This window comes from Balaenoptera borealis (assembly GCF_965194805.1).
Source record: "Balaenoptera borealis genome assembly, chromosome: 5".
NCBI classification, from domain to species: Eukaryota; Metazoa; Chordata; class Mammalia; order Artiodactyla; family Balaenopteridae; genus Balaenoptera; species Balaenoptera borealis.
Genome location: NC_138862.1, coordinates 118,790,948 through 118,807,996, shown reverse-complemented (window position 1 = coordinate 118,807,996; position 17,049 = coordinate 118,790,948). Strand labels below are relative to the sequence as shown.

The window sequence follows — 17,049 nt, the reverse complement described above, 5'->3', positions numbered from 1 at the left end:
CTGCCATCTCTGGCTCCCGCTGTTCCTGCAGTCATTTTTCGCCCTCTCCTGCCAGCACCGTCTCTAGCCAGGGTTTTCCACCTCACTTTTCCCTGCTATTGCTGATGGCTCCTGGCTCCTGGTGGCTCAGCTAATGTCTGAAGCTAAAGACTGCTCTCTCATTGAAGTGTCGTTTCCCAGAGTGTAGCAGAGAGTTGTGCACGGACTACTGTGAAAAGACGCACCTGCCCCCACTTGCAGACAAGAGAGGTGCAGCCCATACAGCTGGTCAGATGGGCACTCAATGAACTGCGGTGTCCAGCTATAGGGCAACCTTTTAAGCATCAAGATACTTTTAAGACTTTTTAAAACTGCTTCCTATTATTATTCTATGTAAGTCCCAATTGAAATGATTTCTAGTTTCTTATTTTGTGCTTCGAAGGTTGACAATAGAATATTTCTTACGAAAATCATTACAATAAGAAAATAAATGTGGGGCTTCCCTGGTGGCGCAGTGGTTAAGAATCCGCCTGCCAATGCAGGGGACACGGATTCGATCCCTGGCCCGGGGAAGATCCCACATGCCACGGAGCAACTAAGCCCCTGTGCCACAACTACTGAGCCTGCGCTCTAGAGCCCGCGAGCCACAGCTACTGAGCCCGCGCGCCTAGAGCCCGTGCTCCACAACAAAAGAAGCCACCGCAATGAGAAGCCCGCACACTGCAATGAAGAGTAGCCCCTGCTCGCTGCAACTAGAGAAAGCCCGTGCACAACACTGAAGACCCAACACCACCCAAAAAAAAAAAAAAAAAAATGTGATGGTGCCGAAGGACATTTTCTTGTCCATCAGTAGCAGAATTAATAAATAGTTTTTGGTGATTATAAATAAGGTTGCTATGGAAATTATTGTCCTGTCTTTTAGTGAACATATATGTATACATTTTTGTTGGCTATGTACCTTGGAGTAGAATTGTTGGGTCATGAGGTAAATGCATATTGTTTAAACGGATACTTCGTTTTTCATTTAACTTCCTACCATAAATATTTTTATTGATTACTACACAGTCTTTAAAACTAATTTTTGATAGTTACACAATATTTCAGCAAGTGGTCGTAATGCAGTTTACTTAATCCTTTTCTTACTAGTTCAGTATTTTGCTGGCTTACCATTTCAGAAATCCTTAAAAAAGGGTTTATAAAATCTTTATTAATTTTGGGTATAACTATTTTTACTTTATTTGTGGAATGTCTAAATGACATCCTAGAGATGATAGTCACAGTATGCATATGCACTTATTTACCATCTGATTTGAACCAGGCATTGAGAAAAGTGCTATATTTATGAGGATGAAATAAATGTTGTCTTAAACACTCAAAAACTTATTACCTTGTGGCTGGGTCAGAATCAAATTCCCTCTCACTTGGTCTCTCATCTCTTTTTAAGCACAACTCATAGAATACTTTACACTTTGCATTGTACCTTGATATTTTTCACTCAGCAACACATTTGAAGATTTTTTTCCTATCAGTACATACAGATCTGCCTGTTCTTTTTCATGGCTCATGCCATTTTAATTAGTTGAATTACCAATTAGCATATTACTCCATTAAATAATTATGCAACAGTAAAGGCTGAGAAATCAGTAATCAACAACCAAGACATAAACTATAAATTTTGGTAGACTTTTCCACTGTAGAAGAGGCTTTTTAGGCTGCAAGCCCTATTTTCAGCAAACATGACTTCACATATATAGTTCATCCTCACAAAATGGCAAAAAATAACTATCTAATTTATTCAGTTTTTCAGTGACTGGCATCTTCGCTGTTTATTTCTTTCAACAAATGGGGGAACTAAAATTCTGGTGTATTATTCAATTAAACCAAAGAAACACAGCAAGTGGTATCCAAGCTGGGATTACAGTTCAGGGGCTCTCCTGGTTTCATGGACTGCTTATTAAGTCATGTTTCAATTAGTGCATCATTTCATATTCCCTGGTGTCTCATGCAAATGCAAAATGTTTAAGTTAAGGAGATTATGTTTTTAAGAACTCCAAATTGCATTTGAGCATAAATTCCAGGAAGCTGACTCACCTTCAGAACAAAAAAGGATTTTATAAGAAGAGGGTCTTGCAGTTAGGTATCTAGGGTCAGAATGACTGCATTTTGTCCCTCTTTCCTGAGAGTATTTGGAAGTGGCTCTGAGGCCCAGATGCATAGCTCAATTTGTGAAAAATTCAGCTATGGGCTTGGAGTATGCTCAGATTTAGAAGCAATATGTTTTTCTCTTTTTCCATTATTCTTTGTTGTGCTAGTTAGATGAACCTTTGTATAGCCACAGAATCTAAGTCAAGCCATGTTCGTAGCAGGGACCTCGTAAACACTTTATCAAATTGACTTTTTGTTTGACTTACTTCTGCTTGCAAGTTTCTATTCTTAAGGTTTTATCTACTCAACATCTGTTGGTGTATTTGCTGAAAACATTATAAAAAAGCATACTATCTCAAGACAAATAAGATGCTTAATATTTAAATCAATAAAAATATGTTAAATACTTCATGATGGACATGACAGTGCATAGAGAAATATTAGTATGACCTTACTAGAATTTGTTTAGCTACTGATTTAAACAAGTGAAAAACAGAGACAAGTGGTGAGAAAGATTTTCTACTGCATCCACACGCAATATACGTACACATAAGATATAATGTAGTCTTGTAAATCTGAAAAGTACACAATATGCTAAAGCTCAATTTTATAATTTCTTTTAAAAATAATTATACCCTGCTGCTAAGGGCAGAAGGATACTAAAATCAGTTTTCTATGCTTTCCTAGTTATGGGATGCAAACCAGCATGCCCACATACCCAATAGTTACTGTATATTAGAGAACAGGCCCATAGCTTTCAGATACTAGATAAAACACACACACACACACACACACACACACACACGCACTCACACACACGCACAGAATCTTTTTCCTTTTAGAAACAATGACAACAACCAAGTAGCATTATTATTGATATTTCAACTTGTCAACCACTGGAATGCTTTGTTTATTAAAAACAAATCACTTTTTCATAAAACAAGTGATGTATTTTTGCTACTGTGAGTAATCTAGGGATCTGCTTTAATTTTCTTATAGGGGAAAAAAAAACTTTATTTAAATTCCTGAGTCAACTCTGCAAATAGGCTAAATAACAACAACAAAAAAACCCTCATCATATTACTAACATCATATAATTTTCTTGGTGAATTTTATTGTCAATACGACAGTGAATTTTAGTATAATATGTTAAAGAACATCTTGAATAAAATTGAGCCTTGCTCCTGCCAAACAAATATTTCCTGATCAGAATTAATTGCTTTATACTTTTCTAATTAATCAAGAAAAATATTTTAGAAACACCAAACAAGATACATACATCACACTTATTCTTTTAACACTGATACTCTCTACCGAGTGAGATTTAGACAAAGAGGACATCTCTTTCATTAAGGGTGCAGAGAGACACTGAGTGTGATAATAATGTGGTGAATTTTAATATTACACAATTTTGAAAGAAAGAGGTAAGTTACTGTGTTTTGTACCTAAACATGCTATTCATTAACAAACTATTCATAACATGATAAATTTTTTTCCAAAATGGTGCAGTGAGAATAAATACTTGTCAGTGTTAGTTACCGAGAGCAGAATCCAGTGAGCTAGTTTCAGCAGAACAAGATTTATTACAGGGTGTGAAATGGCTTGCTGAATCTTGAGGAGGGCTCAAGAAACAGACTTTAGATTGAGCTTGCAGGAACACCTGTAAGAGCCATACTCCTGAACTGGGCTGCCAAGGGAGTTGCCGATGTTGCCCTGACCATGTTTAACTGGGAAGCTGCAATAGAACCACCCAGCTCCATGCTGCCTCGGATCCAGTTTCCACTGGCAAAATGGATGCCTCATGTCACTTATCCCCCATTTACTTCGGATCCAAATTCTAGTCCTGCATGAATACATCTGATGGCAGAAGGTAACATCTGGAAAGCTAACTGCAGGGGAGTCTGAGAAGTTCAGCTTTTACCTTTCTAGCCTTTGTAGCACACAAAGGACCATTAGGAGGAGATTGGAAAAGAGATTCAGCAAAGCAATTTACATGATATGCCATAGAAGAGAACAGTAACACATAGAGAACAGTAGCACAAAGGAATGCATAAGTTAAATAACTATTAAAAGCTTAAATCATGGCAGATGTAGTTCTTTAGTTTTATAATTTCATATTCAGGATATTGATTCCTATTCACAATTCTCTTTGTTCTTGCATAGAAGTTCAAGTCCCCAATCCTTTTTTTGATATTTGAAGTTTCCCAAAGCTGACTTTTCCATAACCATTCAACATATTTACCCTCATGACTCATTAACACCAATCCTTTGTTTCACTCCCCTACACCTACAATGTACAGCCATACTTCCATACTCACCCAATAATGTCCACTTTGGAATTTTCTCTTCCTTTCTTTTTCTGGACTCATTTAATTCTTATCCAGTTCTCAAAGGTCAACACAAATTTTATTTTCTCAGTGCAGACCTTGTCAGCATCCATTTCACAAAATAGTCTTTGTGTTTTTTTTAAAGCATAAAATGATTAGGAAGTGATGTTTTGAGTATTTGTTTTGTAAATGATTAACCGAAGCATAATTGACTTAAAATAAACTGCACATATTTTAAATGTACATTTTGATGTTTTGATATATGGTTACACCATTGAAATCAAAATTTCCTCCTGCCCTTTTTTCCAATTTTTTTTTACTGTGGTAAAATACACATAAGACTTACTGTCATAACCCTTTTGTGTGTACAATTCAATCTTATTAGATACATTCATATTGTTGTATAACAACGATACTTTCTTAACTGTCCTTGTAATAGCACTAGCTCTCTATATGCCACAAGTTATCCTGCTTTCTGTATTGGCACGATAGACTTCTTGGTCATTTGACTCTGGCTGTCTGGATAAAAATCAGGGGTTCATAGAATTACAGAAAGGCTGAAGACTAGGCTAGAAAGTGAATGAAAAACAAGGGTTAGGCAACTTATACCACAGCAAATATTAAAGTGTAGGAACAGTCCTCCCCATGTTCTCCCTATGCTTCAGGGAAATTTGAACTCCAATGATCTCTAAATTGTTAAGTCACTTGTTCAGGATTTGAAGTCCCATGTGTGAGGCTGTGTTTCTGATTGGAGAACCTAAGCCAAGCATACAGTCGCTGGCAGGACAGGGGCAGAGAGAGGGACTGTTCTGCTTCCATGGGTTTCCATGGTGGGAGGGGTCCCTACCTTAAAGACGACACACAATAGGGGATTCCCCAGATGGGGGTTTTAGCAACTGTTCATGCATCTCCCAACTCTGTAATGTGATTATAAGGCCTTGCCTTGTGTATCTCTCGTTTTCCCATAATTGGAAAATTTCTAAATATATTGCAAGTTGTCCATATACATTTTTAAAATTAATTTAAATAGCAAGATATTATTCTTACATTTCTCAGAGGCTATGTTCAACTAATACTCACTAGTTCATTTGGTATAAATAAATAAATAAAAATATAAATTAATGGGTGAATGGGGCAGTAAACCCAAGACTGCTGAATGTCTACTTCTTTTTTTTTTTTTAATTTATTTATTTATTATTTATTTATTTATTTATTTATGGCTGTGTTGGGTCTCCGTTTCTGTGCGCGGGCTTTCTCTAGTTGCGGCAAGCGGGGGCCACTCTTCATCGCGGTGCGCGGGCCTCTCACTATCGCAGCCTCTCTTGTTGCGGAGCACAGGCTCCAGACGCGCAGGCTCAGTAGCTGTGGCTCACGGGCCCAGCTGCTCCGCGGCACGTGGGATCTTCCCAGCCCAGGGCTCGAACCCGTGTCCCCTGCATTGGCAGGCAGACTCTAAACCACCGCGCCACCAGGGAAGCCCTGAATGTCTACTTCTATGTCCAATCTCATTTATGAGCATATTTGGTTCATGCCAAATGGTTTTGAACAGGACCAAATATCAGGGACCTTTTGCCATGAACCAAATGTCTCCATGGATGTTTTGGACAGGATCAAAATGTCCTGCAAATATCAAGGACCTTTGGGCTTGGACCAAAATTCTTATGGACATTTTGGACAGGACCAAATATCAAGGACTTTTTGGCATGGACCAAATGTCTTACAGGTGTTTTGGATAGGACCAAATGTCTGCTAACCAAGTGTGTGCTATCTGTGAATATAGATACTTTTATTTCTTCCTTTCCAGTTTGAATGTCTTTTCTTTTTCTTGCCTAATTGCTCTGCTAGAATTTCCAGGACTATGTTGAATAGAAATGGTGAAAGCAGCCATCCTCGTCCTGTTCTTGATATCAAGGAAACACTTTCCATCTTTCACCATTTAGTGTGATGTCAGCTACACAGATTTTTTGCAGTTTAGTATATTCCATCCACTTTTACCCCTGCTGCCACTTTTTGAGTATTTTTTAATTTTTTTTATTTTTTTAAATTTTCTATGATTGCTTTTTAAAAACTCAAGCTAGTCACATGTTAGTTCTCTTTTCTGTCCTTTCCAAAACTATCATATTCATTTCTATCATTTTCAGCTGTGTGTCCATATCCTCTTTATGCTAGGGGATCTTTCTTAATTTTGTTCTACACATTACTGATTCCATTTTTTTTTTATTATTGGTTCAGTTCTGTTCTTTCTCCAGTATGAATTTTTATTCTGTCATTGCACTTTAATTTCCTTATATTCAGTCCATAGTGCCCATATTGTCTTTTTTCTTGGCTTGTTCTCTTATTATGATCTTCTGTCTCTTTTCCATAAAGGCCACATCTTTTCACATTTCATTTTACGTTTACATCACAAGTACAAAAAACCAACGTGTGTATTCACATACATTGACATACATGAGAATGTCAAGCAATTTTATAAAATTTTGTCTTGAGTACTAAAATACAGCTTTCTATTTCCCTCTGTATCTCTCTTTATATTTACAGCTGTTTTTAAATATATGTGTATAATTTTTTACTAATACTGGTCTTTCCTATTTAACTTTAAACTTAATGCACAAGGCCCATGTCTAATTTATTTTCCATTCTATGTCCAGTGCCTCACACAGTGCTTATTATGTAGAACAGGTTCAAAAAATATTTGATGAACAAATGAGTAAATAAATAGTTTTAGAATTATCTCTATCTTTCCCTTATTCATTATGTTTCTCAGAGACATCAGGTTGAACTTGTACATGTATTTGTTTATCAATATGACAAGATCTAGCTACACTTTAGATTTTAAACATGGATAGGCCTGGACCTACTCTTGTCTATGTGAATAGTAGTTGAATGTTTTTTTCAGATCTGAAGTCAGAAGGTAAGTTGGCATTCTATTCCAATTTCTAGCAGAAAATTTCCCTATACAATTCTGCCCTCATTAAGGTGCCTTCTTATCCCTCTTCCATTTGATCTTAACACCCTGTACTAATGGAATGTATTTTAAAACTACAAATTCCAGCATGCACTGCTACTTGGCTTTAGCTTGCACACATCCCAAGATGCTACTTGCTACTACCCATCCTTTTAGATGGTCTGTAAGTGGATGTGATGTGCAAATCTGGGGAGTAGTGATGGGGATGAGTTTCTATGTGTATGCATGTATAAAATATTTTTCTAGCTAACTAAAATTGAAGCATCTTAAACTTGTATAATAAAGAAATTAATACATGGTATCCAGGCTGCTACAGATTGTGAATGTCTAAATTAGAGAATAATCAATATACCCCCCTTTTAAAAAGTAGTCTGTATTTACTGAGATGAAATCTAGATTGTTAAAAAAATCAGGACAGTTATATTCCTTTCATATTTCATGGGTTTTTCACCCTAATTTTGATATTAGGTATGTTTTATTCAGTCTCAATTTTCAGCTGTGGTGTGGGATTTGGTGTTTTTTCCTGTATATTTTAGTGGGAAGTAGGAAAACTTGTATGGGTGACACTTTTCTAGTTGTCATTCTAAATTGAAGATTCCTGAATTCTGTTTTCAAATTGATAGCTGGATACTACCTGAAAGAATAGTAAATTCACAGAGTCTTCCAAATCTTTTTTACAAACAAAATGTGGTGATATCACCAGATAATGATCAATGAGGTAACTGGAGACTCTCAGGAATTAAAGTGTGAAACCATGGGCCAGAATATAAGTGAAAAATTGTAAACATTCTTCATACTGAGTCTGGCTAACTGTTAACAAGACACCATTCTACCAAAAGTTCCTAAAGGGTCTCTGCTAACTATGGACCAGTATATCTCACTCTCCTAATGGAAAGCCAGTAACATCTGTAGGTAAAGGTAGGTTTTCTGAACAAGTATCTTTGAAATTGATTATCTTTCCATCAGTGGCTTTGTGGCTACAGCACAGGATATGGTTCCCTACCTTAAATCAATTTGGTCAAGGCATTAAAGAACTATTCCTCTGCCAGGGCTCTGCCATTCCTGGTCTCTGCCATGGTCACAATCTATCCTGCCCCCAACCAGCACTGGATGACATACCTAATACCACAGGATGGCCCTTTATTTCTAACCATTGTCATTATTTATTTCGAGGCAGAAAGCAGCTATAGTTGCTCTATATGACTTTATTGGAACTTTAAATGTTTATTTTTCAGTATCAGTGTTTGAAGTTTGGGAGAAATTTCTTACTACTATGATAAAATGCATTTATGAATTTCAACGTGGCATGAGGATGGAAGAGATGATATAGCGTGTTGAACCATATTAAAATTTTAATTTAAGATCCCTTAGCTTGGGCTACATTAATTTGTATAATCTTGAAGTAGAATTTTGTTAAAATGTGCTGCGGTAAGTGGTGATTGAACGTGTGAAATAAAAAACTCCTCACCTCCAAGACAGGATCTCATTTTCTTGGAGGAAGAGCTACTTTTAATTTTCCTCAACTCTTAACATGTTTAGGGGACAAGGAGATATGGTCAGCTAGTACTAACTGTTGATGGAAATGCTCTTGGGGCTTATAACCACTACCAGATCCCTGTGGGATATAGAGATGGTTATGAAGATGAGTCAACTAATATTGAACTCTTTCCCAGTGAAAACCAAATAATGGTGTGATACTGATCAAGTTGTTGGTTAGTCTGAAAGGGTGACGATATTTGATAGTTATTTACATGTTTGCATGCCCAGCTCTGAATGGGAGAATATGATCTCTACTAGGCATCATTGTGAACAACCCATATGGGGCTGAATTGCATACACAATGCTTGCTCAGAAATCAGGCAGGGTCAGGGTCAAGAGTAACCGTGAATGCCACCATTTTACAAACGAAGTAAGAGAGGCAGAAACTAGCTGAGAAATTCCTTAGGGTACATCACAAATTAGAGACAGACTTAGAATGAAATTCACAAGCACTGAGGTTCCAGTCTGTTGCTTAGTCACCAAATCTTTCCTCTATTCAGCCTTCAGTCATGGTTCTCCTTTTAGATTGAAAGACAGATTTACTTATGAAAGTTGGTGCATATAGTGTGACGGGGAATGAGAAGGAGCAAGAATCCAAGGGACGTTTCTAAATGTAGCCATTGTGGACGCGGGCAAATTTAGGCAGTAAATATTTTATTCATTACTTCAGATGTATCTTTCATGTTAAAAAGGATACATACTTTCAAAAAAATTGGCATTATAGTAAAGCAAGAAAGAACAATTAAAAAATAATTGTCCAATTATCCCCCAAAAAATCATTTTACTGAATTTCTTTCTTTGAACACACATATACAATTTTTATTATATGTATTATATTCTAATTTTATCAATCTTTAGACTATGTTTGAAATTTTAAAAAAGTAATTTTAGTAATTATTGTGAAGATTGGAATTTAATGGTTAGAATTCTAAAGGACTGGCTACTACTCTGAAACTGAACATACAAAATATGACAGAAATTCAAGGTTTGCCATGCAGTTCTATAGAGATATAATAAATATTTGTTGAATAAATGAACATGTATATATGTAGGTAGATAATGCTTTATGTTATTTATATTTATATTACTTATATGTGTGAACACCCATAATTGGCTCAATTGGCTAGGAAGAGACCAGAAATAAATACCAAAGTCTTCAATGGGATTTCTTTATCTCATAATACTATGTAATAATAATGACCATTTATTATGTACCTACTGTTGTACATAATACCATACGTATGTAAATTCTCTTTACAATAACAACCAAGAAAGAGGTGCACAATTATCTCAGTTTTGCAGATGAAGCTTAGAGAATTGAAGTTATTTGCACAGGTTCACACAGCCAGTAAGTTGCTGAATTTGAACCAATTTATATTTAATTCCAAAGTCCTTCCATTTTTAATCAGGGCAAGGGGGTAATAACAAACTTCAGTTTCTGAATATCTATAGTTTCACAAAAGATTAGATGCTACTAAAAGACTAATAAATGAGGTTAGTCTCCTACTAGCCAAACTCAGTGACCTATTATAATAAATTCTATAAATTTATTCCTCCATAAATACATGGCATAAATATCTTTTATGGAAGGAAAATTCTTCTTTTAAAATTATCAATAAAATAAAGGTGTAGTGTTCTGAATGTTGTACGTTGGAAATTTACCCTCTGCTAAACTATTCTGGTCTACCTATCACTTTAAAAAAAACAGTTTTGAGGTATACTTGAAATACAATAAACTGCATATTTTAAAAGTGTACAATTTGGTAAGTCTGACATATGCATATGCATGTGAAGCCATCACCACATGTCCATCACCCCACTGCCTTCATATTTTTATGTGAAGCCCCCTCTCATCCTTTCCCCTCTTCCCCCTGCCCACTAGGCAACCACTGATCTATTTTCTGTCACTATAGATTAGATGATTTTGTAGTTTCCAGAGTTTTATATAAATGGAATTATATAGTGTATATTTTTGGGGTCTGGATTCTTTATCATAATTATTTAAAATTCATCCTTTGTTGTGTGTATCAAAAATCCATTTCTTTTTATTGTTGAGTAGTATTACATGGTATGTATTTACCACAATTTGTTTATTCATTCTCCGTTGATAGATATTTAGGTAGCTTATAATGTTTGGCTATTACAAATAAAGCTGCTATGAACATTCATGCACAATTTGCTGTGTGGACATATGCTTTCTTTTCTCTCAGGAAAATACCTAGGAGTGGAATGTCTGGCTCATATTATAGTGTACATTTAACTATTTGAGAAATTACCAAACTGTTTAACAAAGTTGTACCATTTTACATTCCCACCAATAGTGCATGAGAGTTCCAGTTCCCTATATTCTCCTCTACCCATGGAAAGGTCAGTCTTTTAATTTGACCCATTCTGATCTATCTACCATTTAAAAATGATATTAACAAGTTAAACAATCATTTTTTTTTTTTTGGTGGTGTAAATATTCAAACTAGGATAATATTAGCCTAAAAATGTCAAAAGGATAATAAAGCCTTCCTTGATCACATTATATAACATTGTCAATTTTTAAAATATTTGATGATGTTATGAACATTTTTATTTCAGGGTTTTCCATTTAATTACAAGTCCTAGGTTAGAGAAAATGTTATTTATGGTTTTTTTGTTTTTTTCGTTTGTAAATTATTTATTTATTTATTTATTTATTTATTGGCTGTGTTGGGTCTTCGTTGCTGTGCGCGGGCTTTCTCTAGTTGCGGCGATCAGGGCTACTCTTCATTGCGGTGTGCGGGCTTCTCATTGCAGTGGCTTCTCTTGTGCGGAGCATGGACTCTAGGTGCACGGGCTTCAGTAGTTGCAGCACACAGACTCAGTAGTTGTGGTGCACGGGCTTAGTTGCTCCGCAGCACGTGGGATCTTCCTGGACCAGGAATCGAACCTGTGTCCCCTGAATTGGCAGGCGGATTCTTAACCACTGCGCCACCAGGGAAGTCTCTATGGGTCTTTTTTATGGCTTTCCCGAAGTTTTATAACTTTCATAGGTAAGTCATGTATATTTTTGTTACTCTAGTTTTAGTTATTTTGAAAGTCTTTTGTTACTGTGAATATCATTTTAAAAATAATATTTTATATATATTTTCTATATTTAAAAAATATTGTTGATTGTTTATAGGAACAATGTCTTAGTTTTATTCAACCTCTGATAAACTTTTAACAGTCGGTTTATCTATAGATTCATTTATATTTTCTATATGTAGGCAATCATTTTGTTTGAAATGACATTTTTTCATCTTTTCCAATTGTATACCTCTTATTTGTCTTTTAATATTGTATAGCACTGAAATTAAATGCTTTTTCAAACCGACAGATTATTAAGGTTCTCTTCCTAGTGTTCATTTTGGACCAAACAGGCAAATGGTATGGTGCCCTTTGAAGACATGAATTCTAGTCTGTGCTACTTATTATCTGTGTAAACTCGAACAAGTAATTTGTTTAACTGAGTCTCAGTTTCCTCATCTGAGAATAGGGATAATAAAAATATTTGCAAACAATTTACTGGGATGATGTGAAGAACAAATGAAATAAAATATGTGAAAGCAATTTTTAAGCTGTAAACTGCCACGTAGAGATTAAATTATATGCCCTTTATGGAGGAGCTATTGCATCTGTTTCTTTGGAATTGTTTCAAGGGAGCTATTTTATCCTTAAGTAACTTTATAAATAGTCATTAGCTTGTTAAGAACTTCTCTTTTTATTCAATGATTGGTTCAGAGCCAACTATAAGAAAAGTTAGCATGACAAATCAATATAAATAATGAGAAAATCGTTAACAGTTTGGTGTTTCAGCAAAAAGGTAAAAATCTGAGAAAAAGCAAACCAAACTAATAAAGGTATCATATGTGGGGATGCTTTTGCGAATAAGACATTGTCTTGGTTTAGAAATTAGATCATAGAAAAGCCTGAAATATGAAGTATGGTCACTCTAAATGACATACTTTGAACACAATAATCATCATTACAGTTATATTTTGGTAGTCTGTAGGAGTTCTACTCATTGCTAGATGACAAATTTTAAAGTAGTTTTCCTTTTTTATACAGAAAAATTTATATGAGAAATATGTATAGCCACATACTCTAGCTAAATGTACCAGTTAATACTGAATTACTCATAAAACTGGTCATCAAGAAATTGTTCTGACCTTTGAAGTAAGACTTGCATTCTGATCAATGAACATTCACTCTTGTTGATCAAAGGCAAACCAGTTATCAATAGAAGAAAGAAAAACTAGGTCAAAAGGTGAAAAACAAATGGGGAATAAACTAAAAGAAAGTATCTTTCATTCCTAGATCACTAGTTAATCATGAGTTTTTTTAAAAACATATTTAAACGTTTTAGTCATTGTAAGATACCATGGATTAAACAGTTTTCACCAGTTTAGACACATGAACAGAATTTATGGTGATCTGTATATCAGACAATGATTTTTAAATGTGACAAATGGAAAGCATACTTTGCAATAGTGGAAAAGAGGTAATTTTGCCACTCTGAATCTACCCAGAATTTATAAATTAGGACATTTTCCAATTGCTATTATATGTTCCTGCAACATGGATGAAATAATTGAACACTAACTTTAAAATTATGTCCATAAATCTAATGTCATGGTAGATACGGTTCAAGCAAGTAGCACAGAGTTCCGACTTTGAGGGCAAGAAATCCTAAGTTTTTCCAGAGTTTGAGCTACATCTGACTTATTCAAAGTGGATACGTAGAAGTGTGTTGTGGGAGGAGAAGAGGAGAAAGGAGTATTGGGAAGGTGTCCTCACAGGGAAATCATTGATCACAGAGAAGGGTATGTCTGCCAGCTGCGTCGTCTTGAGTCTGAGCTATGGAGAATGGTGTGTCGTAATGGCTTGGATGTTGATTCTTAAGGGTTCTAGATTAATGGGTAGATTGGAGCTAGTTGCTGAAGAATGTTATTTTAGGAGAATCTCAAACAAAGCATCTCTATAAGCAAACTATGGAATTTTGTATATCTTCAACCTTTTCTATTATTTCTTCCAATTTTTTGTAACCTGACTTTTCTCAGTCTTTCATCTACCCTATTTCTACCATTAATTGGTTTCCATTGCCATCTCTCACTACTTTGATGATGTCAGCACAGAGTTCCGCATTTTCTTCTCTATTCTGCATTCTCATCTCTATCTCTGTGCTTGATTCATAAAACTATGGATTCATATTTCCTGAATCACTTCAATTTTGCTGAATTAAATCCTCAGCTCATTTCAGCCATGTATCAACCACCATCCTGTCATAGATCATGCCAACATTTTGAATGTCTGAATATCTTAGAGTAACAAATCCCCTCATCATAATTTCATTGATTTCATATCTTTCACTCCTTCACTTCTACTACCATCCTATACCTTCTTAAAGAGTTCATCCCCCTCCTTATGACTTTTGATTCTTTGATTTCTTAGTTGTCTTGATATGTTTCCTGCTCTATGCATTAGCTTATACCATTCTTTCTGTCCAGAATACTATCCACCTATTGAAATACCCTTCAGCATCCAAAGATCATTCTGAATGCCATTTGCCTGAAGCATCCTCTGACGTCTTCGGTTGAGATAAAAAACCTTTACATTGATAAGGTGCTTTCTCCTACAGTATTTTATTTTATGATCATAGCAACCTTGTGAGTTCTGCTGTTATTGCATCCATTTTACATGTGGCAGAAATGGATTTATAGATGAGGTTTTACTCCTTGTTCAGTGCTCTTTCTGCTAACCCAGACTGCCAGAAGCAAATCCTCAGAATTTGTTTAGTATATCGTTTGCATCATTCAATAACTTAACTTATAGTGGTTTATTGTGTAGTTATTTTTATACATGTACGAGCTCCTGCTTCTATTTTTTAAGCTCTAGATAATGTCTTAATTTCCTTTAGAGTCCCAAAGCAGCTGCCCCAGTGCCTTAAACATGGAAGATGCTCAATATATATTTGTTGAATAGATGAACAAATTAATTAAAGGACAGTACAAAAGATAGAGTGTTGGAAGCCAGACCCAGGATGCAGGGCAACATGCTTTCACAATACTATTTTGTAAGTAAAACAATTGAGGCTTAAAGGGGGCAAAAGGTTTCTTGGGGTCACGTCACAAATTAGGAACAGAATTAAAAAGAAAACTCAGAGGCCCTGAGGTTCCACTCTGCTGCTTAGTCACTGAATCTTTCTTCTTTTCAGCTTTCAGTCATGGCTCTCTTTCTAGATTGAAAGAAAGATTCGCTTACGGAAAATGGTGCATATAGTGTGACGGGGAATGAGAGTCTGGCCCCATGACATTTCCATACACCCTTAACAAGATCAGCTGTGTTTAGCATCTTTCTTTATCAGTTTTATCCACTTCATGATCTTTCAGGTTTAAATGTGATCCTTACTTCATAAACGATCCCATAAATATGGGGACGTTATGAAGATTAGTGATGCAAGACACATAATATCTAGCAAGCTCCACAGAAGAAAGGTATTACATAAATACAAAGCATGATTAATTCTGCCACTAGCAAGACCAAGTTTACCAACACATAGTTCACAGGCTGCTGAGCCATCAGCAGATGATATACATTTTTTTTTTCTCTACATGGATTAAAGTGGAAAAGATTTCTCTTAGGATATATGGGCCATTTACTCAAGTTTTCTTTTTTGGGGGGGTGGTGAGGTGGTTAGTGGTGGTGGTAGAGGGAGAGAGTTAGAAGTGAAATTAATTTTAGATTAAAACAAGCACAGAGTGACAAACAGGAAGACTAATATAAAGATATAAATAGAAAATTAATACTAACCTGTGAAAAATATGGACTTGTTTGTCCCTTGCTTGCATCTCTTGTGATACTGGGTTTATTCTGAAACAAGTATGATCAAACACACTGAGTTCAGTTGAACTTAGAAGAAGAAAGATTGTGAGGTCTTCTGGGAGACCTCTCAGTATTCAATAGAGATGTGATAAAATTTAGATTTGATTATAAGAAACATTACTTTATGAAAATAGTTTCATATGAAATCAATGTTATTACCTGATTTGTTGTGATTCATACTTCTCATCTGGAAGGAATGTAAATTTCATGACTTAGTGGTCAGATAATAGTCTTAAGTGGTGGAAAACAGGGTTCACCTTTTTCTACTTTTGTTTCATGTACGTGTTGGTATTTAGGCATTTTTTTTTATCCACAGTGGAAAAGGTATACTTCCATAGTCTGATGACCTGGTTTGATGGCTCCATGAGGCAAATGACTGTAGAATTTACTGCCAGGAAGATTGACTCAACATTTACTAGGGAAAGTGAAATTCATTATCTGACAAAGACATGCTCCTAAAATTAGAACAGTGAACACTAAATGTCTGTATATATCTGGTCCGTGTGTTCAATGATCTGGGCACATATTTGCAGCTAACTAACTCTGTCATGCTCATGGGAAAGCTAAGTGGCTCAGAATCATCTAAGCCTTGGAAGTTTTACTGAGGTTTTTCTGTGGCCAATGTGGGCAATTGGAAGAGTCTGCTTTGTACAGTTCCCAGGTTGATATTAGACTAATTCTATGGTGTGGAAATCTGAATCCTTGTCTAATTACTGAAGGTGAACCCCAGTTGTTCCTGGGGGTGGGGAGGATTCTGGCTTTGCCTCCTCTCCTTGAGGTTCTTCCATAGAATGAGAATCTTGGATAGGCTTTTTTTTTTAACATCTTTATTGGAGTATAATTGCTTTACAATGGTGTGTTAGTTTCTGCTTTATAACAAAGTGAATCAGCTATACATATACATATATCCCCATATCTCTTCCCTCTTGCGTCTCCCTCCCTCCCACCCTCCCTATCCCACCCCTCTAGGTGGTCACAAAGCACCGAGCTGATTTGGATAGGCTTTTCAAGCATCATAAAAATTGTAACAGTTTTACCTACTCATCTGGAATCCAATGTCCCTTATAATTTTTCTGCAGCAAGTAATGTCTTCTCCAGGGCATGTGTCTGGTGATTTTTATGTCCTGCCTCTATTTCTCAACTGTATATTTCCGCTAAGAAAACTGAGGCTCAGGGAAGTGAAATGAGTTGTCCAAGATGAAA

General features: G+C 35.8%; 1 protein-coding gene across 10 annotated transcripts in view; it reads left to right on the top strand.

The window, feature by feature from the left end:
* Positions 1-17,049, top strand: part of LOC309629921 (uncharacterized protein) — a 321,184-nt gene that overhangs the window by 39,971 nt on the left and 264,164 nt on the right. The window lies entirely within an intron of this gene.